This window comes from Suricata suricatta, chromosome 8 (genome assembly GCF_006229205.1).
Source record: "Suricata suricatta isolate VVHF042 chromosome 8, meerkat_22Aug2017_6uvM2_HiC, whole genome shotgun sequence".
Classification (NCBI taxonomy): Eukaryota; Metazoa; Chordata; class Mammalia; order Carnivora; family Herpestidae; genus Suricata; species Suricata suricatta.
Window position 1 is genome coordinate 19,706,314 of NC_043707.1, and position 26,043 is coordinate 19,732,356.

Consider the following 26,043-nt stretch of genomic DNA (forward strand, 5'->3'; position numbering starts at 1 on the left):
GTTTAGGGGCAACTGGCCCCAAGGGCTGGCTTGGGGTACTAGGCGCTGCCCTGGAAAAGCATTTGGAGTTCAAATCGGAGAGCCGGAGATGCCTAGTTTATAGACAAAGACAAGAGTCCTTGGGTCCTGTTGCTCAAATGCGGAACCTGCCAGCCAGACAGTGATGGGCTTTGCGCTGGACCCCCAGGCCCGTACCCCTCCTGATTCTCCTCATTTTGTGTTTGCTCTGGATTTGCCCTTTTCATCCGTTTGCCTGCAGGACTCCAGGCCCCTGTTAGTTTGTCACAGTGGCGTGGCAGTTAGTCACACTGTTAAACAATATTCCTGGTTTTCTCCTCCAAAGGACTGAGTACACTGAACTTCCCCAACCCTGTCAACCTAAATGGGGCCACGTGATTTGTCCAACGAACCGCGAACAGAACGACTTCTGGGTGGAAGGGTTTAAGATCCAGGGTGAGGTCGCCACATTTCCTTCCCCCTTCCCTGTGACGGGCAGCAGCCCAGGTGCACGGAGAGCTCCATCCGTCAGCCTGGACGCCACAGTGCAAACGACATGGAGCCTGGCTCCAACTTGACCCCTGATGGGCCCGTGGCGTGAGCAAGAAATCAACCCTCCTGGTTGTAAGCCACATCTTAGGGTTCCTGCCGGCCTGTGACTGCGGCCTGGCAGCCCCGCCTTATCCTGGAGGACACTGGGGGTGTGACCAGCGGAATCCACAATGGCCCCGCCCTCAAGGTAATCGCAGTCCAGTGGACAGGAAAATCAGGACACAAAGAGCAGTGACCCTGGTCTGACTGTAAAGGATCCATCTCGATTACTGCGCGTCCCCACGCTGAAGGGCAGGCTCAGCAACGCGGCACCCAGGGCTGTGGGAGATCAGCTGGAGAAGACTTGGGCATGGCAGTGCAGTCCTCGGACCAGAAGACCGGGTCCTCCTCCAAACACGCTTCTGGGAAGGCCTTTGAGAGGACGTGTGGCCTATCTGGAAAATTCATTATTCTCAAGCCTAGTGATATGGCCCTATTCATCCTGGAGTCAAGAATCGGCCTGTGGGCAGCTGTGTAAACTCCAAGGGAAATGGGATATCGATTTGCAATCTCGTAGATTCACACACACACACACACACACACACACACACTGCCTCCTTTAAAGCCGTGGCTTTGAACCACTTTGTCACCAACACCTTCTTATTCTTTCATCCTGATTCTCCTTTGGAGCCATGTTTGGAAAGGTGTTGTCTCCAAAACAATCGGTAAACATGCAGTAATACAGTCCCTTCCTGCCAGCTAGGTTATATCCCCATTTTTGGAATGTCAGTCCCAGGTTTTGAACCCGCCATGCTTAGGCACTGGGTGATTCACAAACCTTAGATGCTTTAGAAGCACTCCCGGGTCCCAACCCCCAGAGATCCTGACAGGTCATGTCTCCGCGGGTGCCTGGGGATCTGCATTTCAGCAAAGCCAAAGCACGTCACCGTAGTGCTGGGAGTCAGGGGGCAGGACGGAAGAAGGACTGGTCATGCAGCTTCCGAAAGGCGCTGCATGTCCCCACTCCAGGGGCTGCCAGTGGCCTGAACATGAGCCGGCTCCCCCAGCTTCACCAGCAAGAGGACACCAGATCCCCATGGACTCTCTGTAGTGCCCCCAGGAGGTAGCCAAGTGGTCCCCATCCCCCGCCCATCTCCCTACCGTGTCTCCACAGCCAACACAGCATCCGGCTCCCAAGCCTCCCTGAGCACCTTGTCCCCTACCACGAACCTCTCTTGAGCACTTCTTTTTTTTTTAAATACTTATTTATTATTTATTGTCAGGAGAGCACAAGTGGGAGAGGGGCCCAGAGTGGGGACAGAGGATCTGAAGTAGGCTCCAGGCTCCAAGCTGTCAGCACAGAGCCCTAAGTGGGGCTCAAACTCACAGACTGAGAGATCATAACCTGAGCCGAAGTTGGACACCCAACCGACTGAGCCACGCAGGCGCCCCTCATGCTGAGCATTTCTGCTGAGCAGGCGTAATTCTGAGCACTTTACATCTGATTTCCTGTCCAGTCTCCACCAAGCCCTGTGACATCTAGTTTCCACTCAGAGGAGAGGAAGCTGGGAAGCCGGTAGTTTCAGGAACAGACCTTCCCTGGACATTTACAGGGTCCCAGGCAAGAGGAAGCCTTGAGCCCAAAACCCACACCTGTTCTCTTTCTACCCCGGCTCCATCCCGAACTCCGAGTGGCTTCCGTCATGCACGTGTGTGAATACTGCACTTGCACCTCAAACTTCCTCAGTATGTTCCCAACACCGAGGCAGTGGGTGTGTGCGGACCTGCAGCATGATGCACCCTCGGGGGGCGTGGCCTCGGCAAAGAGGATCGCGCAGGCTCTCTGGGAAGCTTAGCGGAGACTTAGGCATCTCAGGTGGCATGGTCAAGAATAAGGGAGCTTGGGTTCCAAGCAGGCACGTCCCCTGGGCCCCACAGACTCCTCACCTCATGCAGAGGGCACAGCTGGAGAGGCCGCAGCGAACCCTCTCTGCCAGGTCCAAGGGCACTGCCACGAAGGCGTCACAATGGTAGGGTGACAATGGATGGGAGCCCGGCCTGACTCCGAGGCCCACGACCTCAGTTAAATTAACACTTCACCCTCTTCCTCCCTCCATGTACCGACTGTTGGGCATGGAGTTTGCAATGGCCCTGGCTGCCTGGACCCACCCTCCTCCATGCACGTAAGTCCTTCTGTGTTTCAGACCCAAGCTGTGATTTACCAGTTGGAGACAGGCTCTCTCATTTCCCTCTGGCTTTGCAAGCTCTAGTTCTTCTGTTCGAAATGTCCTTCTTTTTGTTTTCACCTGGACAACCTCTATTTACTTAGAGGTCCTACCTAACATCCTCTCTAAAGCCTTCTCCAGATCCCCCCCCCCCCAGTCACCTCAAGGCAGGATGTTAGCCCCTCTCTTGTGGCCGCCACACGTAAAGCATATCACACTCTCGGTGGAACTGATGAACCCCGCCGTAAGCACAGAAGCCAGTAAGAGTTCTGGAACATTCAGTGCTGTATAAATTGTTTCTTGCAAGAATCATGCTAAACCTGGTGACAAATCACCCTTCGCTGTTTCCAAAACCCAAATGTTTTTCAAGAGATAAAAACCCATCTTGCATGGGAAACTAAAGTGTATATATCCGAAGTAGAAAAAGATGTTCATCATTAGCCAAAAAAAAAAAAAAAGCATAAAGCACATTTATTTGACATGAGGAAATGTTGAATGAAAACAGCATATTACAGATCAAAGGAGAATGCTCACAATTACAATTGTACATCTAAAATATATATTACTAAAGGGGTACTCATAGAAAAATGCAAACATTATAAAATATGAAATGCCATTCCCCATCAATTTGCAGGGTCAAGAGATTCATCAACGACTTGCTTTAATGAATTTTAGAATGTTTTATATGAGGCGCACAGGGGGCTCAGTCAGTTGGGCGTCAACTCTTGATCTCAGCTCAGGTCTTGATCTTGGGGTTATGAGTTCAAGCCCTGCATTACGTGGAACCTACTTCAAAAAAAAACTATGTTTTATAGCAAAAATATTTATTTTATGCCTTAAAAATAAATGCGTATACTTCAAAGAAAGTGGCACAGAGTTGGAAACCTTCCGGTTGGGCCAGCTTCCTTGGAAGGTGTGGGTGCCTCCCTGGGGCCGTGCTTTGGAAATGGCACCCCTCATCTGTATGCGTCAGCCCTCTCCACCAACAGATAAAAAGAATAAAGAAAACACAGTATCTGTATACAATGGAGTATTATTCAGCCACAAAAAAGAATCTTTGCATTTGCCACCCCATGGATGGACCTTGAGGGCGTGATGCTAAGTGAAATTAGATAGGCAGAGAAAGAAATACCATATGGTCTCAATTATAGATGGAATCTTTAAAAAAAAAAAAACTTATAGTCATAGAGAACAAATAGATTGATGGACGGATGGTTGCCAGAGGCAGGGGGGCGAGCAAAATGAATGATAGGGATCAGAAGGTACAAACTCTCAGTTATAAAATTAATAAGTCCTGGGATGTAGTTTCCAGGATGACTCCTGTTAATCATAGTGAATTGCGTGTCTGAAGGTTGCTAAGAGAGTAGATCTTTTTTTTAAACATTTATTTATTTTTGAGAAACAGAGACAGATCATGAGTGGGGGAGGGGCAGAGAGAGAGGGAGACACAGAATCCAAAGCAGGCTCCAGGCTCTGAGCGGTCAGCACAGAGCTCAACAAGGGGCTCGAACCTCCAAACTGTGAGATCATGACCTGAGCCAAGGTCGATGCTTAACCGACTGAGCCACCTAGGTGCCCCAAAGAGAGTAGATCTTAAAAGTTCTCATTACGAGAAAAAAACTTCTGGGGGGGGGGCCTGGGTGGCTCAGTCAGTTGAGGGTCCAACTCTTGATTACAGCTCAGGTCTTGATCCCAGGGTAGTGGGATAGAGCACTGTGTCGGGCTCCACACTTAGTGTAGAGCCTGCTTAGAATTCTCTCTCTCTCTCTCTCTCTCTCTCTCTCTCTCTCTCTCTCTCTCTCTCTCTCTCCCTCTGCCCCTCTCCCCTGCTCTCTCTCTCAAATTAAAAAACAAAATCTGTGACTATGTGTGGTGGTGGATGTTAATTGGATTTATTGTGGTGATTACTTTGCAATGAACACAAATATGAATCCATTATGTGGGGCATACACACATACAATGGTGTCAGCTCCATCTCAATAAAAAAACATACCAGTTCTCATCCATACCGTTTTATTCTCCAACGGCACTCTCACCAACGAAGAGTAGATTGAGACCGTGTGTTCTCTATTTCTTTTAAGGCAAGTGAGAATCGTAGTTACATTCTTAGGAGCACAATGACATCATCATTATTGCCTGATATTGACTCCCTAGAAAAATCTTAAATCCTTTTAGGCTCAATTCATCCTTTCTCCAACCCTCTCACATCCACCAGGTGAGTCAGGAATGTTCTGAGCCTGTCTGCCCTTCCTTCCATACTTTTCCGGGCTCATCTTGACAGTGTAAGTGCGGCATTCCCTTTTGAGATCCAGGCTGATCCACCAGGCAGGAGAAGCTCTGGGTGTAAGCTTTGGGGAGTACGCTAGGGAACCCAGACCCTCTCCTTGCCCAAAAAAGCTAACACTGATCATTTCTTTCTCTCAGCAGCAGTTTGTAGTTGACCAAGCACTTACCTGTAGCCACGTCTTGGAGAGGTGGTGGTTAAGTACTGAGTGACTAACAAACAGCTGGGAATCTCTCACTATATTCCAAAGCCAGAGTAAGGCAGCACCTAGCTGCCTTCGTGGGTCACCTTCTCTGCCTCCCCAAGGGCCCAGCTATCTGTTACCCCTTCGCCCACTGTCACCACAGACAGCTCGTTCCTGGCCCTCCAAGCAACACTGCTTAAAGAAACCCACATTTGACTCCTGAAGAGGGGAAAAGAGGAGGGGCGCCTGGGTGGCTCCGTCTGCTAAGCATCCCACTGTGGCTCAGGTCACGATCTCTCAGTTTGTGGGTTTGAGCCCCTCATGGGGCTCTGTGCTGAAGGCTAAGAGCAAAACAAGTATTTTAAGGTTCAAAATATCTGACATCGACCCCATGGAAAGGTGTTAGACCATAACTGTTAGGAGCATAAGCTGTGGAGCAAATGCTAGATTTGATGCCTGGTTTTTGCACCTGTCTGGCTGCGTGACCCTTGGCTACCTATGAACTTCTCTGAGCCTTCACATCCACATCTGTGGAGAAGAAATAGTAATTCTCTGTCAGGGGTTGTTGAGAGGTTCCGAGGTTGTTGATGATCTAAAATAGGTCAGAGACTTGTCTCAGGCTGAGCTCCCCAGGAGTAAAGGCTAAGATGCGGACAGCTCTCCAGAGAAGGGGAGAAAGAGGGAAGAGCAGACTAGAACGAGGGTGGAAAGAAAAGCAAGTACATGGTCTCGACCTAAGACTGCCTCCAGGCTGATCCCCCAGGGAGCTCAGGAGCAGGACATGAACCACAGGGCTCATCCGGGATTGAGTAAGGAGGGCCAGCCTGGGTCAGTCAATCACTGGCTGCTGACAGGGACAGGCAAAAGGCTTCCATTCATCCAGGGGGTGTAGGTCCCATTCATCCGGGTGGAGTTCCTCCCATTCAGCCAGGGAGAGTGTGTCCCATTCAGCCAAGGGGGCAGCCATGAGCTGTCCGCAGCTGTCACCCACAGCAGCTGGAGGGGGGTTGTACGGTGACAGGTTCTTGGCAAGGCACAGAGAGCATCCACTACAAAACAGAGCCCGGCAAATACAAGTGTTCATTTGATGGTAGTTACCATTATTATTTTAAATTGTCCTCACAATTTCAGGCTGTGCTGGCTTCACATCCTGCAGCAAAAACGTTACACATCTTAGGCATCTGTTTTTGGCCCCAAGACCCGAAGCAGTAAAGACCCGGTCTGCAGTGATACCATAATGACAGGAAGAAATTTTCTCTCCTCTGATGTGGAAACCAAATGCCCTGAATTGCCCAACATCAGAAACCTCAGAAAACCCTAACAGGATGTTTTGACATATATAGTTCAGGCTTCAGACAACTGTTTCCCAGTGGAAATACTAACTGTGTAAAGAAGAAGGGAAGGTTTAGGAAGTTGAAATGACAGGACAGATCAATTTGAGAAGCTTAACGTGTAAAGCTTGGTATGCAGAGCAATTATGCCAAAATGACAGTTTCTCAAACACATTTTCTCGGCCCTTCTGGGGCTGCAAGAAACTGAGGTCTTTTCCAAGAGTCACGAGGAAAATGGCCTTGTGTCATCGACTCCCATCACATCTGGGGCCCGGACTTCAGCAGAGCAAGCAGCTGCCAGTGCCGGGCTCAGCTGTGGGCCAGCCAAAGAGCGCACCTGAGCTCTCTGCCCTTCTCTGCCTTGTGTCCATCCATCTAGACCACCTGCATGCCGATGACCCCTGTGCACATGCCCTGGTTAGGACCCTCCCATGAATTCCAACCTCAAGTATCCAAGAGTCTACTTAGCATCTCCACTTGGACATCCAACAGACGTCTCAGAACCAAGACTACTGAGCAGACCTCTGAGGTCCTCCCCACCTCCTCCATCTTTAAATAGGGCGACTCAATTTTCTCAACCACTCAGGTCCAGAACAGCCTCACCTCCTCTTCTCATTCTCTTGCATAGCACATCCCTAATGGGTCACCCAATTCTGCTTGCTTGACCTTCAAAATACCCCCAGAGTCCAACCACACTTTGCTGTCCCCAGAGTTGTCTTCTTCTGTCATTGGGATTTTGCAACGGCCCCACCATTTTGGGTCTCCTTGTAGCTGCCCCTGCTCCCTTGAGTCTCTTCCCAGCACGATGACCCCAAGGATGGTGTTAACTCTATCCATCAGGCCACTCCTCTGCCCGAAGTCCTTCAATGGCTCTCCATCTCACTCAGAGTAAAAGCTGAATCCTCAACAGTGTCCCCCTGGGACCCTCAATGCCTCTGATCTTTTGCTTTCCACTCTCCCCCTTGTGCTTTCCACTCCACAAATACACTGGACTCCAGGTTCCATTTTTGGCCAGGCCAACCGTGCCATGGCCTCAGAGCTCTGTCCTCGCTGTCCCCTCTGCTGGGGGTTCTCTTTTCTCAGACGCTGGTGTGATAGGCTCTCTTGGGCCTTCGTGAAAAGGCCACCTTCTCCCTGTGGCTTTCCCCACCCACTTTATTTAAAGTGTGCCCTCACTCCCACCCCACGTCCAATCTGCTTTCTTTATTTATTCTGTAGGACCCGTCACCACCCCAAATATCTCCTACTTTACCTCTTTATTTTGTCTGTTCTCTGCCTTCCTGACTAGACTGCCAGCTCCATGAAGCTCTATGCCTGGTTCTGTTTTAATTCACTGCTGTAGCCTTGGCATCCAAAGCAGTGTCCAGGAAATAGTCAACACTAGATAAATATTTCCCAAATAAATGGAGGAATAAACTCACCCAAACATTTCTTACAAATTGATTCCCTTTTTAACATGCATGAATTCATTTTTAAAGGAAATGTATACCTAGACTGTAGATGAACCCACACCACCGGTCGTGGAGAGAAGTTAGCCAGAAAAAGAAATTCAGTGGAAAGACAATGCTGATATTAAATCTAGCTAGATATTATAAATGGGCCAAGTCTCTAAGCCTGCGGCATAATCTCTCTTTTCTAAAAAGGGAGATCAGCAAGTGTTTAAAGACATACTAGCGACAAACTCCGACTGTTTTTTAACTAATCAAAAGAGTCAATAAAGAATTGAAAGATAAATAGCTTTCTAACTCTTTGATTCACTGTTAACTGGCATTGGGTCTGTGTATCATCTCCTCTTCCAGCCATAAATACTGAGCGTCCCACACTTCTGGAAGCAATGAAATAGATATTAATGACCTTCAATTTTCTGAGCATCCATGCCTCCCACAATTTTCCCCATCCCTATATAGGACAACTCAATTTTCCCAATTGCTTGGGTCAAAAACAACATCATCGTCTCCCATATTCTCTGACATGATGCATATCCAATCTATCAGCAAATTTGCCCTCCCTTCAAAATACACCCAGACTCTGGCCACCTATTACTGTGTACCATATCCTTTTCTGCGTTGGTTGGTGGGGAGGTTCCAAGGGTGGCTGCACACGGATCATGCCCTGAAGACATTCACAATGTGGTTGAGAGATAGAGCATGCGTGCAACTGACATGCACACAGTGGAGAGGAGAAAGTTGCAGACTCCACAAGGAAGTCTAGATTGGGTGCACTGCAGACCTGTGGCCCATTAGGTTAATGTTCAGCAAATATGTGTTTGCCCACATTGCATGCAACCTTCCCGAGAAGAACGTACTTCCTCACACTCTGCTGTCAAGGGCTTGGCAAATGACCTGCTTTGTCCAATAAAGTGGAAATGGAAGCAACACTTTGTAAATTCAGAGTCAGGGCTTTTCGAAATGTTGCACATTTCTGTCACCCTCTGGGAGCGGCCAGCCTTTCCTTGGGAAGAACAGGTCTTGGTTAGCCATTGCCATCACAGCCTAAAATGCATGGAAAAGAGCTGCCTCCACGGACCTGCAAATACATGGGCAAGAAAAATGCTGGGTTTTATGCATCACCAAGTTTCGGGACTATTTGTTATGCAGCATTGTTGTGGTAAGAGCTGATTAAGATAGAAACTGACAGGAAGGAGAAGTAACTTGGACTGGAAATCAATCAGGGATACATCCTGGTCGAGGTGGCCTTGCAGGTGAATTTCACACCACATGTACCGTGCTTGTCACAGTCTGGAAACCAATAGGGTCAGAGAAGAAAATACTTCAGAGAAGACAACTCCAGGGATGTTAAAACTGCTATGACCTCAGAGTCCATAGAGGATAAAGGGCCAGAATGAAGGATGAAGATGGGAAGGCTGATGAGGGTTTTCTCCTAAGTGTTGGTCCTTGGTGTTTGCCCTTAAGTGACTTGTTCCTTTGGGTGTTTTTAGGGAAACCCATTCTTCTCCCTCTGCCCTCCCTTCAAGTGTTAGGGTGTTGTCTTTGTCCTCGCACTTTCCATTCTTCCTGGGAAATCTGCTGCTGCCCTGATGGGAGCCAGTGCCGTGCCGTGTCCCCTTTGGAGCCCATTGGTAGTCTTTCCTGATCTGGGTCCCCCAAAGGACTCACAGGCAGGATGTTAAGAGGTGTATTTGAGAATGCAGGAGTGAGGGTGCGGAGGGTGAGGAAGGTCACGGAGTGAAGTGTCCACTCAGAGCAGGTGACTACCATGGAAAGCTAGTGCTTAGTCCCCCTGGGGCCCCTCTAAAGTCCCTGTAGAATGCCCCTGGAAACTGTCCCACCAGAGAATGGGAATGGAGAAGCTGAGGCATTGACCCTCTGCCTCTCATCCTCCTTTGGTTGAGGGTCTCCCCGGCAATGTCAACTTCCCTCCACCACTTCCTGGTGGCACCTGCCCTGAGCTGAGGGCGCAGAGCAAAGGGACACAGTGGCACAAGCTTAACCAAGGACCCCAGATGTGGGTATGGAATTTGTCTACCTGTGTGTGCAGAAATCAGACGTGTTGAGGGGATGTGCCTCAGTGCCTCCCATGTGTCTGCTACAGCTGTTGGGGCTGGGGGTGGGGGTGGCTTTTCTCCTGAGTGACACACACACACACCTCAGATTCAACAGGTTCCAAGCTATGCCCTTGTCCCCTCCCCCCACTCCTACCCTTTCCCCCAAGTTCCTAAACTCAGAGGATGAATGGGCCACCATCTACTCCATCTTGGATACTTCAAAGGTATCATCCATCTCTCTCTCTCTCTCTCTCTCTCTCTCTCTCTCTCTCTCTCTCTCACGTATTACATAAAAATAAGGATCTGAGTCAAAGCCCTATTATGCCAGTCACTGTCCCCCAACGCCTTCCTCTGTTTTCTCATAGCATGGTCACTCTCTGAAATCCACTTGCTTACAACATGTTAGCTGTCTGTCGTCCACTGCTGGAATGTACATTCAGAAAGTAGAAACTTCTCTTTCTAGCTCACACCTGCACCTCCGGTGCCTAGAATGATACCTGGTACACAGCTGGTGCTCAATACGTGTCTGTTAAGTGAACAGGTGGCTCATGGGCAGAGGCTCCCACAAGGCTCACCAGGTGGTCACCAAGGCAAACCTCAGTCAGAAACCTCCCTGACCAGGGTCACTGCATCTGTCCCTTTCTGGCTGGTCCCACATAAGATAAGGCACATGTGAGGCACAAGGTCTGAACCAACCCCTTGCACAGATTAGAAAGCTGCAGAGAAGGGAGGTAGACAGTTCTGCATGGAACATCCAAGCTGAAAAAGCCCGTTGTGACCATTGACGTTCAGTATATTAGTTAGGTTTTTGTTTTGGTGTTTCGGCTGGAGGATTTCACATTCCAGTAAACTCGCAGGGCGCAGGGCGGTGTCCGAACAGTTAGCACCAGTGACTCCCAGCCTTGCCCTGAAGCCCACTCACTCCTTCTCAGCCCCGAAGCTGCCTCCCTGCCTCACCCACCAGCTCCTCAAGGACACTCACCATCAACACTGGTCCCCAGGGAACAACATTTCTCTTGTTGGTGAGCCGGGACCTCCTCCCTGAGAGAACATAAAGATTAACTAGGTGAGGAAATTTTTCCCTTGGCTCTGAAGCCGGGGACATTTGTCTCAAACAGCACATATTCTGCAGGAGACAAGCTAAATTAAAATACTAATGGACTGCTGTATTTAAAATATATTTACCAATGATTAACAGCTCGGTGGGTGATATATGTTTCAATAATTTCTTATTACAACGTGGGAAAACCTCAATAAATACTCTCGGGGTAATTAGCGGGTGTTTATTTAATGTTCAGCTGTGTTTTCCTGCACGCCCCGAAGCGTGTCCTTATGCCAGCCAGGCCCCTCCTGGGTACAGAGAGGGACCCAGCCCAGGGACCTGGCCCACGGCAGACGCCAGCCTTGATGTGAGGGGGCCCGGCCCCCGGGAACCAGCCCTGCTGCAGACGTGTCTGCCTTTGGCAACAGCACCGCTGAGTAGGTTTTGGAGGATTATAGAAGGCCTATAGAGGTTTTGACTTGCTGCTTCTCTGACATTTCTGAAAATCCAGATACACCAAGCTCTCCCCCAGAGCCACTCTCGCTGGGACCCGTGTGGACAATCCTCTCCGGTCTGACATCTCACCATGATGTTTATTTAAAGATCAGCCCACGTCCTATAGATATTTAAATTCGCAACTCCGCCCACACACAGACCAGTGTTCCATGGGGCCCCCCAAGGATGATGTCCCAAATGTGCCCAAATGCCATCAGCAGAGATACTAGCAAAGGAATAAGGGAAGGGGCTGGCTGGGGAGGCGGGGGGCACTGCTCAGACTCCTGGGATGTGGGAGACCTCGGTCAGCCTCCCCAGTCACCCTCTCTCCCCCAGCCATACCCTGGAGCCTCTCCTCCTTGACCGCCAGTCAAGAAGTGCAAAGAGCACTGGCTGGTGGGAAGTCGGGACTCAAAGCCAGTGTCTGGATCAAAACCCAATGCCATTAACCACCACGGCTCCATGGTCCAGGGCAGATGTGGTGAGAATGGCTAGGTACCTCCTTCACATCTACACACATACACACACACGTACACATGTGTACACACAAACATATACACACATGCATACATGTGCACACATATGTGTGTATACATGCATACACATGTGTGCATGTATAAACATTCACATATACACATACACGGGTACACATATGCTTACACATGTGCACACATATGCATACATACATGCATACATATATGCACACATGCACGCACACACACACACCATTAGCCCAGATGTTGTCCAGGGCAGCAAAGTGCTCAACTAAAATGTTGGTCTCACTGCCTCTGTGGCATATGGGAGGGCCAGCCTGGCCCAGTCCTGAGCCCTGGGGTCAGATGCCAATCCCTCCCCCAAGGATCAGGCAAAGGTTTCTCGGAGGAAACCTTGAGCCAGAGGACTGTGGGGACATGCTGTCTCCCAGCCCGATCCAAACATCCCCTGCAGTGCCCTCGTTTCCCGTCCACCTAAGCTGAGGACCCAGAGGACGGCACAGCTCTAAAGTGGACAGGACTTGGGTTCCTGAAAACTGAATGGAGCAGAGCCCACACCAGCCTGGGATGTAGGAAACCTTTCTGCTGCCTGAAAGCCGCTGACACTTGGAGACCGTTGCCACCATCCATCAGCCTACCTTGCCTCTCTTACCACAGTGAGGAGAGGAAACAGTTTTCTGAAGACCTTCTCTTCCGCTGACCCCCACTGGTCCAGGCTCCCAGTGCAGGAGAGCCGTCGTCTGCCCCCCAAACAGGGGTCCACCCAGGCACCCACTGAAACGTGTTGGTGTTTGGGTCGGGGTGACGTGAAGGCAGGCACAGAGGTTGGAGCTGGACGCCCTGGCTAAGCATTTCCCCAACTTGGAAACATCTGCCTCGAAAGAGCCTTTCATAGAGGCACCTTCCTGGCTAGCTCGGGTCAGGACCCTGGAGGGAAGCAAAATACTGACCCTGCTGCTCTTAGCCTCAAACTGCAAAGTCCTAAATCTCGTTGCTAACCTGAAAGCTTCCCTGAGTCTTCCCTTCTTCAGGGGCTAATCCTTGACCCCATTCCTCCTCCAACCGAGGAGGGATTCCCATTAACTTTCACAGACTGGGATTGTCCCTGTGATAACAGTTTGGTTTCCCCAACCTCTTCAATTGCAGGAAAGTAAATGTGATCCGAGGCACTTTGCATGAACATCAGTATTGACCCAAGGGTGACCCATGTGTCTAACGTGGATGAATAACTTCATCTTTCCTAATGGAAATCCCTTGGGGTGAGCCCCCTTCCGGGAAGATGGCAGGTGGTCCCCCCACAACCTGGAGACTCATCCTGAGGGGCTCAGAACTGAGGTCAAAGAGAAGGCTTCCAAAGCCTGGAAATGCCCAGCGGGGAAAGTCCAATCTCTGTACCCCCTCCACGTCATCCCAACCCGAATGTGACCACCTCCCGTCTTACATGCAGGCCAACCTCAAAGAGGAGGCGAGCAAGGGGGGCAGCCCAGAGAGGAAATGAGAGACTGAGTGACTTCCTGGCTGTCATTCCAAGAATGGGGGGAGTCTTGTCCAGGGAATGACCCAGAAATAAGTGCAGAGAACATCCTTTCTCAAGTGATCCTTGGTCAAAAAACTCTTTGTAGAGACCCTGCATCTGTAGGTAGCACAAACAGCAGAACACCAAAGGAAGAGACTCCCCCCAGGGGGACGGTGCTTTGTGCCAGGGGCAGGCACAGGGGCAGGCACAGAGCGCTATCAAGCAAGAAATTGGGAGACCCAAGCAGAGAAAGAAGGTCTCCAAGTGAACGTAGATATTGAACACAGGACCCAGGAGACCCTCAGTAATCAATAAATACCAACTTTCCTCTCTACCCCTCTCTGTATCCATTCTCCCGAATCTCACGTGGGGGCCTGACTCTGCCCCCCTGTTTCCACGGCTACGCTTCTCTGTGCCTCTCTCCACTCTGGGCCACATGCTGCCAGTCTCTCTGGATCAGCCTTTTTTTCCTGTGTCACAGCCTTGTCTTCTCAGTTGGCCCATAGTTTCCTTTCTGTCCGGTTTTGTCTTGGCCCTAGAAAATGGCCTCTTTGTCTGTCTTCCACTCTGTATCTCTGTGTATAGCTGTCCGTCTTTCTCTCTGTGTGACCATTCCCTCCAGCTGCCTCTCTCTGTCTCTCTGCCACTGGCTTTCTCTCCGTCTCTCTCGATCTTTGTGTCTCCCTAGCTCTTAGCCCTCCCAAACCCACTCTGCCCTCCTCTCTTTTCAGCTCCTCACAGTCCCTCCCCCATGTCCCCATCTCCTTGAATATGGCTATTTCCCCCATCCTTGCCCCACCCCCATCCTTTCTCCACCCCGCCCTCCTCACTCACAAGCCCATCTCTGGGCGAATGTCAGGGAGGAGCCAGCCCAGCAGGATGAGAAGCCTGAGCAGAAGGTAGTGTTTTATTTCTCTGCAGAAATAAAGGCTGTAAATCCCTCCCGCCACTCCCCACTGAAAACCACCTGCCTTACTGGGTCTCAGTGGCTATGGATGCACCAGGACAAGGGGCAAGGACCTGGGCAGGCAGGAGCCCTACCCCTGGGCGAGGGTCAGAGGAGAGGAGCCAAGGGCTGGAGGAGAGGGGCCTCTCTATGTCTGTTCACATCAAAACCACACGTTTGTCCTGCTCAGCAGCTTCCACTCAGCTACCTATAAATGGCATCCAGGGAGCCCGTGGGCACACTGAGGCATACACTGATGAAATCTGGGACCCCAGAAGGACCCCAGCCATTAAGTTCACTCCCAACCACTGTCAGGGTTTCCCTCCATGTTTCATTTTGGGACTCACAAGCCTCTCCAACACTCATTCCCATGACAACTCACAAATCCTCAGCCCTATCCCCTTGATGGGTTCCCCTTCTAGGGCCCCCACCAGGCTCCTTATTTTGCCCTGTGCTCCTTCCCTGCCAGAACACAACTGGCAGCCCCTTCTCCCTCTCCCTTGTTTCATTACTCTCTTTCTCCTCTTAGAGGAAGGAGCTGTGCCTGGTGGGTTTGCCAGGACCAGGACCAGGCTTCTCCTGGCTCCTGCTCTGTCCAGGACACCGTGGTTCCTGGGGTACAGCCCTCGGAGAGACGGAAACGGGAGTCCCAGCAGACAGAGAGCTCATGCTCATCCACAAGTCAGCTGTGGCCGATGGACACGTGCTTTCGTCAGCCTGAACAGTGTTTTCTAATCGTTGTAACTAGCTGCCAACTTTTTAAAAATTGGAAAGCTCCATATTAAAATTTACTTTTCTAGGGGCGCCTGGGTGGTTCAGTCGGTTAAACGTCTGACTTCGGCTCAGGTCATGATCTCACCACTCATGGGTTCGAGCCCCACATCAGGCTCTGTGCTCACAGCTAGCTCAGAGCCTGGGGCCTGCTTTGGATTCTGTGTCTCCCTCTCTCTCTGACCCTCCCCTGCTCATGCTCTGTCTCTCTGTCTTTCAAAAATAAATAAATGTTAAAAAATTTTAAATGAACATTAAAAAAATTTTAATAGTAAAATAGTATTTATCTTTCAGGCTTCTGCTTCAAAGCAGTCAGCCAAAACAAGGAGTCTTTCACAGTAAAAAAAAAAAAAAAGGAAAACACCAAATCACTAAATAAGCCACGAAATTATTATTTTCCTTGAAAGTATCAGAGAGCTGAGGCTGCCCAGCATCCAAGTAGCTTGAAATCTAAGGAAAGTGAGACCAGCCCGAGGAGAGCCGGGACAGGAAGTCGGACTCAGGAGGAAGGGGTGGCCCCCACTCCCCTCCCAGGGAGACAGTGAGACTCTGCTCATTTGAAAGAGCTGCTAAAGGCCAAAAGTGGGCTCTGACCCCCAAGACTCCCCGGGAGCCCCAGATCGAGAGAAGTTGGCCCCCCTGGGAGGCTCTTTCCCACCAAGCTCACAAGAAGGACAGCAAACAAGATGGAAGCCAGAGGAAGGAACCCAGCCCTCGGCAGAGCCGGCCTGGAGGGGGGACTCACGGCCCCAGGAGAAAGACTCCCCATCCTCCATGCTCAGATCCTCTACTCAAAAGAAGCAAAAACCTTAAGGCACAGGGGGAAGGGTGGCAAACCCCGCTGCTTCCCCAAAGACTCACATGAGGACCCACTGTCCAGCCCTGGGAAAGTTAGCGAAGAATAGCCTTCCACCGGAGAGGGCTGGGCAAGAAACTCCACAGTGTGAGCCAGGACCAGGCCAGAGCTAGAACTCCGGCTAGAACTACCTCCACCTGCAGAATCCCTCCCTCAAAACCTGGCAGTCACAGAGCGCCCGCCGCTGCCCCTCATCATGCCCCCAACCGCATTTCTCCCAACATTTCCCTCTTTCTGTGCTTATCAAAGGGGTGCTTACTAACTGCTGTTAACAACCCAAAAATGCAGAGGGTTAACACAACCAAATGTCTGTTTCCCCCACATATCATCACTACTCTGATGCTGGTAAAGCACCTTGTTCAAAGTCAAACAGCCAGGAAGTGACCAAGCTGGACCGACCCAAACAGCCTGGCCCAGAGCTCCTGCCCCATAATGGCTGCATTAGTGCCAACCACTGGTAAGGTTCTATTCTGTTGGTTTGGTCTGATTTGGGCAAACAGCTCTACCAGTATACACGACCACACATAAAGGGGATGCCCAGTGGGCTCCCAATGGATGTGTGACAGGGGCCTGGGGCACTCTTTACCCAGGGCAAGGGGGTGACCTATTTGCCCTCAAGCTTTCCAACCATGAAGCACAAGTGAAACTTTTCAGAGGCTTAAAAAATTTTTTAATGTGTATTTATTTTTGAGAGACAGCGAGACAGAGTGGGAGCAGGGAGAGAGAGGGAGACACAGAATCTGAAGCAGGTTCCAGGCTCTGAGCTGTCATCACAGAGCCCAACATGGGGCTCGAACTCATGCACCGTGAGATCATGACCTGAGCTGAAGTCAGACACTTAACCATCTAAGCCACCCAGGAGCCCCGAAAGGTTTCAGAGGCCTCAGATATAACAATATTTGGACAAAGATTGCTCAGAGAGATATGCCAAAGACCATGTGTGAAAGTCTCCACCTTGGACATCTCAAAGATCGTTTGTCCCAAACTCAGAGACTAAGATTCAAGTGGAACTGTCAGAAGATACATCATATCTTGTATAGAGTTCCTGTCTCTCCCCTCTGTTCCCTCCTCAGGCAAATATTTATTAGTGGCTAAGCTAATAGATATGTTAGCATATAATAGGTGCTCAACAAACACTTATGAAAAAACTTACTACTGGAAAAAGTGGTAAACAATTGAATAGAGAAATAAGTTATCAGCATGTGGAATCCACAATCTGCCTTTTCTCTACTGTAAGCTGGCACTCAAACTGGGCTGAATATGTCTCCAGCACCTGTAGGTTCCAACAAACAGCCTCCACAGCACTTTTCCTCCCTGGGCACATCTAGATGGTCTCAGTTAGGGGTTCTAAGTGAAATCAATCCATCAAATTAGATAGACATGAGTGACGTTTGGCAACTGTCACAACCACAAAAGCAGACAATATCAGGCAGAGAGCATCTTGGGTAGGCTTGAGAGGGACCTCATATCTGAGAACCAGGTGGCTGGGTGTGAATTCTGAGAGCCAGATACACTCCTTTCTCCCCTTCCCTCATTTGTAAAGTGGGAGAAATTTCAGTATCTGCCTCATATTAGGTGAGTTAATACTGAAAGTGAGTTAAATGTTTTGAAGTGTACTGGGCACATAAAAAAATTCTGCAGATGTATTTTTGACTATTAAAAAATCTGACTTCAGGGGCGCCGGGTGGCTAAGTCAGTTAAGCGTCCAACTTTGGCTCAGGTCATGATCTCACGGTTCATGGGTTCAAGCCCTGTGTCAGGTTGTGTGCTGACAGCTCAGAGCCTGGAGCCTGCTTCCGATTCTGTGTGTCTCTCTCTCCCTGCCCTGCCCCTACTCGTGCTCTGACTCTTCTCTGTCTCTCAAAAAATAAATAAATGTTAAAAAAAATTTTTAAATCTGACTTCAGAAAACCTAACTAAGAATGGCCATTTTTTGTTTGTTTGTTTGTTTGTTTTTGGAAATGAAACACTACCCATTCATCCAGGGCCACAAAATGCCCCAGTCTCTGCCACAAACCTACTTTGGGAAGCCAAGGATACAGCCATCAGAGAGCACAGGATAAAACATTGAGATCTCAGTGCCAAAACATCAACTTCTGGGCAGTCTAGACAAATGTCTTAGTCTTAATAATCCCTAAGAATCTGCTTTCCTGTCTTCATCCTAACAGGCCACGAAGGTCCAACAGTGATCCCTTCTGCTGCCTGTATACTTGAGTCTTCCAGGACCTTGGAGAGCTGCCCTAAAACTATAGGCTGATGAGATCAACACCTTTTAGGCGTCCCTGGAAGAGTATTCCAGAGCCCTCAGAAGGTCAGCCTCCAAGCAGATCCTTTCCCATCCACCACGGCTCTCCCCTTCCCCACCCCTGCCTCCTCTATGAACCTGGAGCCCTGATTGGCTAAACAGCAGAGGCTCCTGTGAGGCCCAGAAGTGCAGAGGCCATTTGTCCGGCTGCATGGGGCTGACTCCGAGAGACGCGCTTGTCAGGCAAGATCAATAAAGCTCTGAATGGATTGATAAATGAGGTTTGAGCCTTAGCGTACATGCTTAGCCAAAGCCCTGGAGACCACGGTGGATAATAGGTGATGAATGCAACAGTCAGCCAGCGTGGTGGCCCCAAGCAAGGGGGCAGGGGAGCTCAGCCAAGAGGGGGTTTGGAGAGATGTATGGAACCATGGGCTGGGAGCAACACCTGTGTTCCAGGGTGAGGCCACCACTAATTCGCCATCCCTGGACAGCATAAAGAGTTCAGGCTCTGGCACCAAAGCTCCAGGTTCAAATCCTGGCTCTATCTCTTACCAGTGGCGTGACATTGGGAAAATGACTCCACCTCTCTGATTTTCATTTCCTTCATCTGAAAGGTGGGGTTAAGAATAGGACTCAGGTCATGGGATTAGTGTGAGGAGTATATAAATCAATAGGTGGAAGGCATCCGGAAGAATGTTGGATGCACAGCCACCACTCTGCTTATGATTCGAGGGACCTATCACACAATGGCTCCTAATTGCGGTTACCTCCTTCATCCAGTACTCAAAAAAAAAGTGATCATCGGTATGAAAATTGGGTGAGCCTCTGGCTCTGGTGTGCTCACGGGGGACAGGCACAGTGTACACAAAATAACAGGCATTGTAGTTCATGAGCGATTTGATATACTTTCTCAAAATGGGCTCTCCATTGTTTGCTTCTTTCATGCTGGTGGGGGGATCTAATCTCCACACAGAAAGCAGGTGGCCAGGATCCACTCACCTGCCAAAGCTGGAATGTCAACTACCAGGAGTGTTAGGGGGCGGGTGATTTTAAGACTCAGTGAGAAAGTTCTGAGATCGACTGGCAATTCTGCCCTGGGCAATGGTGGAAGAGGGGCCATGTTACATCATCCCTGGTTGAATTAACCGCCAAAGGGCTTCCACTCCTGATAATCTAGGAGCTCAGAAACTTACCAGTGAGATGAAGGGTAAAGAGGCAGAAGCAGAGAAACAGCAAACTAGGGACCTATTTTTAGTGACAAGTTCCGTCTGATAAAGCCAACTCTGCACCCAGGACCTGGTACCTTCTCCATAGCCCAAGGGACCTATGAAATCATCTAAGCACACAGAAGCAGGATAAGTGTTCTGCCACTCACATGCTGTGTGGTTTTGAGCAACCTCCTTCCTCCATGAGCCTCAGTTTCCCCCTCTGTAAAATGAAGTGGACAAACCCTAAAATTTAAGGAAAAGGTCAGAAACATATACTATTAGGTATGCTTGACCTTGTTTCTGATGACACAGGAGAATGGGTCACACTGGGGTAACACCACCCGGAAGTGGGCACCAAATATCCACAGGGGAACATGAGAACAGGGGACATCACCAGTAGCCCTGTGGCTGCAGCCAGCATACCCAATGGCCAATTTGAATTTTTCGGATTACAATACGATACATCCGAAATGAAGTTCTCATTCACAGTCTCTGCCAAAACTAGTCCTACCACATATACATAAAGTTAACCAGCTCTCACCAAGGTGTTCAACCCAGAAACCTTGGGAGAACCTTTGATGGCTCCTTTTCCTCACTGCCCATCGCCAAACTCTCCCTATTCTACCTCCAAGGATAGCCTGAAGCCACCTCCATCGAATACCATCCCCAAATCAAGCGTTGCTTTCTCTCTCCAGACACTGGGTCTCCTGGCCCTCCCTCCTACTCCCTTCCTGCCATCAGTTCTTCCCACAGACCCACTAACTATGGTCTTACTCCATTACCACTTCCCTGTTCAAAATCCCCCTGGTGAATTCTATTACACTTAGAATAAAACCCAGGGCCACCTGGGTGGCTCAGTCGGTTGAGCGTCCCACGCCGGCTCAGCTCATGATCTCACGGTTCAGGAGTCCGAGCCCCATATCCGGCTCACTGCTGTCAGCACACAGCCCGCTTCAGATCCTCTGTCCCCCTCTTCTCTCTCTCCGCCCCTCCCCTGCTTGTGCTCTCCTTCAAAACTAAATAAATAAAACAGAATAAAACTTAAGTCTCTTACAAAACTATACTGCCCTCCTCACTGGGTAGTATTTAGCTTCTAGGAGGAGAAACATTTCTCAGGAGATAAATAGAATCTCTATGGATGGGAGAAAGGCCTGGCATTTCGTGACTTTTTTCAAAATATTTTCAATATCAGTTTGAAGGCTGTTTGCTTCACTGACATTTATCTTCATTGGGCATGGGAAATGGTTGAAAGACATGAAGTGGGGGGGGAGGGGGGAGGGGGCAGGAGGAGGCAGGCATTGCTTATAAATGTTGGGTGGTGGCCAAAGAAACCTCTTACACAAACACATCACAGAGCAGCCTTGGCCACTTGGCTGCACGAGATCTGCCCCATCTGCTTTGATTTATTCAGCCAGGGTGCTCCCCTAATAGCTTGATTCATTTGAAAGATAATTATGCACCGTGTTATAAACGCCTGTCCCTTGTCCCCAGGAAGCTGGTGTCAGGGAGGTTAGGCAAGTGGCAAGTGACCAAGCATGTCCAATCACTGCTCACACCCTGGGAGAGGCGGCCAGCCGAGGTGGGGTCGCTGAGCCCCAGGCACACGCAGAGGGGTCGGCTGTGTCTGCCTGCATCACTGACAGGGGCCTTCCCCAAAGTGACATCTTCCAGGGCTGTGCTCAAGTCACACCTGGAGCACAGCCCACCTGGGGGCAGCAAATCACTGCTGTGGGCTTTGTGCCCAAGTGTTTGCGGTTTGTCACTCCAGAGTCACTCACCCGTTCCTACCTGCTCCTGCCCGGGAGGCTGACTTCTACAGTTTGCATCAGTTAACTCCCTCGCAATCCAGGGTCAGGTGGGGTGTGGCCTTGAGTCAAGTCATCTAATGAAACCCCACGTACCCAGGGGTCTGGGTGGCTCTTCCCGCTCACCTCCAGCTCCCTCTAGACACTGCCCTCCCTTGCCAATGAGTCGTGATGGCCCCTCCTTGTGGCTAGCCCCAGAACACTGCCATCTCGGGCTGGTGGCTCTTAATCTTGCCCAGACTTCCATACAGAGTCTCTTCCACACACGGGCCTCAGGTGCCTCTTGAATGCGCCATGCACTTCGAATGACACTGGGCTGTACCTTTAATGCCCATGACCCCTCTGCACCAGGACGCAGGTGACCGAACTTGGAACAAGACCTTCTTCCAACAAATATTCACAGAGCCGTGCCACGTACCCTGTGCAGGGCTGCTACGAGATGACCTCAAATACACACGCGGGGAGAACTCCTTGCCCAGAAAGGAGGCCGGGGAGTTGCCAAGCAGCGAGGGGATACAGGGAAGGGTACCCGTGGGGAATCGAAAAGAACTTCCTGGGGAAGACGGCTGCTCGGTGAGCACTGAAGGTTGAACTGGGGTCGGTTGCTGGGAAGAGGCGGACGGAAGGCACAGATGGCACTCAAGGCGAGAGAACACAGTCTGTGCAGAGATCTAGAAGCCGGTCATGGTTCAGAGAGAGATTGCAAATGATCATCCCAGATTCTTAGATTCCAGTGATAGTACTGTTCTCAAACTCGTTTAGGGGCGACTGAGTGACTTAGTCAGTTGAGCGTCCAGCTTTGGCTCAGGTCATGATCTCACAGTTCATGGGTCCCAGCCCCGCGTCAGGTTCTGTGCTGACAGCTCAGAGCTTGGAGCCTGCTTCCGATTCTGTGTGTCCCTCTCTCTCTACCCCTCCCCTGCTCATGACCTGTCTCTCTCTATCTCTCAAAAATAAATAAATGTTAAAAAAAAATTCAAACTTGTTTAAAATGGAAACTTTTTGGTTCGCACAACTGCCAGGTTCAACACGATACGGTCTCCAAGCATCGCTGAATGCAGGGCTTCAAATACAATGGTCCTCCCTCTCTCTCCTCCAACACCAGTACCACCTCCACCCTTGTGACCCTCTACGCATGTCTGGTCTTGACTTACTCTCTCATACCACATCCAGGTTTCCATCACCGGGAAGAGGGGACAGCTGTCATGTCCTCTCACCTCCAAAACCCGAAAGACAAGGCACCATCCCTTCCTCCTGTTACAAACGAATCAATGAAAACCCCAAGAGCTGTCGTTGGTCCATCCTGAGTTACATGCTGGTTCCTTGGCCAATCACTATAACCAGAATAGTGAGGGGTTGTATTTGCTGAGCCAAGGTCATGTGACTCCCCATGGTGATGGGGACAGGCTGTGCTCAGTGGCAGCCCATTAGAGTCACATAATTGCTGTGGGGGTGGGGGGCAGTCCCTCAGAACAGTAGTGGAGTGATAAATGCCACCTGTGTCTGTCATGGCCAGGTGTGAATCTGGCAGGGAGAGGGGAGCAGAAGCACTCAGGGCACATTGGGTCCCAGTGGGCGTGTGCCAACCATGAACTCTCCTCCCCTCCCCGGAGGCCCGCACACGCCCACTAGCCCCTCGCCTGCCGCGCTGGCCGCCCTGCCCGTGTGTGTACACATTCCCATTGTGCTTTGACTTCCCAGATGAACTCTTCGTGGATGGTCCCAACTTTGGATGCTGGGCTCCCATCTTGACTCTCCCTGCTTGAAACAGGGGCCTGATCTTGGCCCCTGGATGAAACCACTGGCTCCTCTCCACCATGAGTGTGCCCCCAAGGTCCGGGGTCAGGACTCACAGGAGGTCAACTCCACCAAGAACTGCCTGCAGGTGGCATGAGTGTGAAACAAGGCTCCGAGGCTTGGAAGGACAGCAAGGACGGGAGAGGTGGCCCTGGGCAAGTCACTTCACCCTCTGAGCCTGCTCCCTCGGAGTAAGCAGTAATCTCACGGGAATGTTGAGAGGATTAAATGAGATGATATTTGTTGCACACGCAATGACTCACAGCAAGTCGCTCTACAAACACTAGGGTGTTGGTTGAGGCAAAGTCAGATACTGTAACAAACAGACTGCAAAATCTCAGTGACCTAAAACAAGAGAAGTTTCTCTCTGTCACGGACCACCTGACGTGGTGCTTCTGGCCAGTGCTTCTACATGGTCCTTCTGGGACCCGGGCTCCTTCAGCTCTGCCCTCATCTAGAATGTTCTCTACGCTATGGATGATAGGGTAAGACTTCAGAGGGCACACACTTTTTGGCCCAGAAGCGACATGCAGCATGTTTGTCACATTCCATTGGCCAGGACTGATCCATGGTCCATCTGCCTTAGATGCAAGGGAACCTGGGAAATGGAGCCCTTAGGCTCTTCTCAACAATAATTCTACACTGCGGGGGAGGGGGACATCATTCTCCCGTGGTCCACCACCTTCCTCTGCTGTGACTGTCACTGCTGGGGGAATACTGACCATTCCCAGGAAGGGCTGAGGCCAAGGGCTGGCGGAGTCAGAGCCTGAGATGGCAGTGACAAGACTTGGCTGACCCAGAGAGGCCCCTGATAAGGAGCGCTCTGATAAGGAACAGAGAGGGGAGCCCCGAGGGGAGCCCTGTCCCTCCCCCACAGACGAGCTCTGGGAGCCCCCACCAGGAGGCTCAGGCCAAGCGCCGCTGGATGCCACGTCCTGGGCTCCCGGGCTGCAGAACACGGAAGTTGTTCCCAGGTGCGGTTACGCAGGGCGTTTAAAAACAAAACCGATGTCGTCATTCGACATGGAAGACGTTAGGAAGCCGGTTTTATCTGTTTGAAGGCTCACTTAACCTTCTTACTGCTTCTTGCTGAGTGGGCCCTCGTCCGTCCCCAGTGGGCAATGTCCCCTCGGAGTCCGGGAGTCAGGCAGCTCCAAGTTCAGTCCCCAGCTCCTCCGCTTACCGGCTGTACGGCCTTAGGTGAACCATTTCATCTCTCTGGGGACCCGTTTCTCACCTGGGAGGTTGCAGCAAACGATACCTACTTCTCAAGGCTGTTGGAAGAAAGGAGACTCAGTCCAGGGCCTGGCACACGGCAGGTGGATAATGAGCGGTATCTCTTCTTTTTATACTTAAAGGCCATCAAGCCATATAGGTACAACCTGAGGCCATCTTATTGCTCCGAGTAAGGCAGTGCTCTGGCTGAAAATCATGGTTCTGGGGCACCTGGGTGGCTCAGTCTGTTAAGCGTCTGACTTCAGCTCAGGTCATGATCTCATGGTTCAAGGGTTCAAGCCCAACATCGGGCTCTGTGCTGACAGCTAGCTCAGAGCCTGGAGCCTGTCACTGGACTCCGTATCTCCCTCTCTCTCAGACCCTCCCCTGCTCATGCTCTCTCCCTCTCTCAAAAAAAAAAAAAAGAAAGAAAGAAATTAAAAATAAAAATCACGGGCTCTGGGGCACCTGAGGGACTCAGTCAGTTGAGCACATAACTCTTGATTTCAGCTCGGGTCATGATCTCAGTGTCCTGACATGAAGCCCTGAATTGGGCTCCAGGCTGGGCATGGAGGCTGCTTAAGATTCTCTCCCTCTCTTTCTCTGCTTCTCCCCCACTCACACTCACTCACTCTCTCTCTCTCTCTCTCTCTCAAAATAATAATAATAATAAAAATAATAAAAGAAGCACAGGCTATAGCATCAAACCCACCTGGGCTATAGCCCAGCTCTGACCATGAACAGCTGTGCCACCTGAGGCAAGTAACTCACACTCTCTGAGCTGCAGTTTCCTCAGAGAACAGGAAATGGGTCACACGGTCTTTGTGAGAATAAGGCAGAGAAAGCAGCGTGGTGCCCATGGCTTGTGGTGCTGATAGTGGTGTTATTTTCAGAGGAACACTGGGGCATCACCACCCAGCATCCCTCCTACCAGATGGTTTTAATTCTGACTCTTGCTTCTTCACTAAAACCATTGATCGGCAGGCTTGGGAGGAAATACTTATTTAAGCCACGGCCTCTCCACCCCGGCTGCACATCAGAACCGCCCAGGGAGCTGTGGGAGTCCTTATACCCAGACGGGCAGCCCTGCCCAATACAGTCAGACCCTCCAGAAGTAGGACCCAACGCCAGAGGGTCAGTCCTCCAGGGGCTTGCGCTCAGGGGCCGAGCATTTGACCATGGAGTGTACGTCCCAGGGGTGCCCCGGGGGCGGCTGACAATTGCTGTTAGACCATCATTGGTGCCAGCTGATTTGCATGTACAACTCAGCAAAACCACCAACAGTTTTTGGAGACAGATGTGAACCCCCCCATCATTTACTGTAGGAGGAAACTGAGGCACAGAGCAGCGAAGAGACATCAGTGGTCATCAGCCCCCTTCCAGAAATATGGAACTAAAGCCTGCCCCAACGGTCCCTACACAGTGCGGAGGTGCAACTGTAAGGATGCAGGTCTGAAACTGACTCCATGAAACAATAGAAGGGCACACATTGCCCAAGGCAAAAGGGACCACCCTTGTAACATTCTAAGGGCAGGCCTAAAGATGGAGGCTAAGACTAGTCACGCCCTACGTGAGGGTCCTGGGCCCACTCTG

General features: G+C 50.6%; 1 long non-coding RNA gene across 1 annotated transcript; it reads left to right on the plus strand.

Moving 5' to 3' along the window:
* The first annotated feature begins 2,606 nt into the window (after positions 1–2,606).
* Positions 2,607–18,697, plus strand: LOC115300418. Its single transcript, XR_003912639.1, has 2 exons — positions 2,607–2,711; positions 18,346–18,697. It is a non-coding gene; the product is annotated as an uncharacterized LOC115300418 (long non-coding RNA).
* Positions 18,698–26,043: the final 7,346 nt, after the last annotated feature.